This window comes from Aptenodytes forsteri, unplaced genomic scaffold (genome assembly GCF_000699145.1).
Source record: "Aptenodytes forsteri isolate BGI_AS27 unplaced genomic scaffold, ASM69914v1 Scaffold142, whole genome shotgun sequence".
NCBI classification, from domain to species: domain Eukaryota; kingdom Metazoa; phylum Chordata; class Aves; order Sphenisciformes; family Spheniscidae; genus Aptenodytes; species Aptenodytes forsteri.
Window position 1 is genome coordinate 5,420,515 of NW_008794598.1, and position 1,514 is coordinate 5,422,028.

The window sequence follows — 1,514 nt, forward strand, 5'->3', positions numbered from 1 at the left end:
AGCACCCAGCCCCGAGCTCTCCCTGGGCTGACGCAGTCCCGTCACCCCCCCTTGCCCTCCCCACCTCCCTGTATTGCGCTAATTAATTCCTCCAGCAGCACGAATAATTCAGCCAGAGGATTTGTCCGCTTGTGCCCCACTGGAAAGCATCAGGAGGGGTTCATGGAGGTGCGTGGGGTGCCTGGATGTCCCCCAGGGCCACCTCTGCGGCCCCCTGTCCCACTCGCAACCTCCACTACTGCCCTGAGCTGGGCAGTCCTCAGCCCTGGGGTGCTTTCCCGGCTGCTCTGGGCTGGGGGAGCATCCTCAAGGGACCCCACCCCACCCACGCTCCCAGCCCCAAAGCCAACCCCGAGGATGGAGGGGGGACAGGGACCCCCACGCCAGGTTTCGGGGCCCCAGGGGCTGCGGTTTGCCCTGAGTCTGTCCCTGCCCTCCCGCCGGGTCCTTCCCCTCATCCAACCCTGGGGAAAAACATCAGAGCGGAAAAACAGGAGAGCTTCTGACATTGTTCCCTCCATCACATGCGAAGGCAAAGCCAGAGAGGCCGGGAAAAATCTTCAACAATTGGTTTTGGCAAGAAGAAGCAAACCAGAGCTTTTCATTAATTTTTTTTTTCTATTTTTTTTTGTTGTTGCTAGAAAGGTTGCTCTTCCTCCAGCGAGAGCTTGAAGGATGGCTTCTCACCAGCTCCATCCCTAAACCATCTCCCCAGGATGGTGCAAGCCCAGCCCAGATTTAGGAAAACCCACCGGGGCATCGCAGGATCAGGCCCCCGCGTCCCTGGGGGCTGCAGTTGGGTGCGTGGGGGGTCTGCACCCCGTTGTGCCCCACAGCTTGGACCTGCCGTGGGGACTTGGCTGCTGCAGGTGCAGGTTGAGGTGTCCCACGTTGGCACAGGGTGGTGGGGGCAGACTGGGGCATCTCCCCAGGGATTTGGGGTTCCCTGAGCCCCCAGTGCTGGCTGGGGTGTCCCACACCCCGCAGGGACGTGCTTTATCCCCGCGGCTCCTGCCTTGCAAACGCAGCGGCCACCTCCAGCCAAAAGCCACCCTGGCCGAGGGACACCCCGAGAGGGGCCACCGCCTTGCAATGCCCTGACCAAAACCAGGGGGGGGAAAAAGTCATCCAGAGGGGGAGAAAAATAAAACCCAGCCCCAAAAGCAATCAGGCAGCCCCAGATGCCTCTGGGTACCCCCAAACACCTCTGGGGCACCCCCAGACGTCTCCAGGCAGCCCCTCAGCACAAACCTCCCACGAAGCACAGGCATCCCCAGCACCCTCCAACCCAAGCCCCATGAGACCCCCTGACCCTGCCGCTGGATCAGGCCCCTACACGACACCAGTCTGCAGCAAACTGGGGGGGGTGGGGAATCGGGCTGTGCCTGGGGTCTGCCCCCCCCCCAAAATCACCACGCTGGTTGACAGGGCTGCCGCCTGCCCCGGCTCCTCCATGGGGGCTGGAGGCAACTCAGCCCCCCCAAAACCCCCAAGCTGGGTGCTACAGGGCAGGG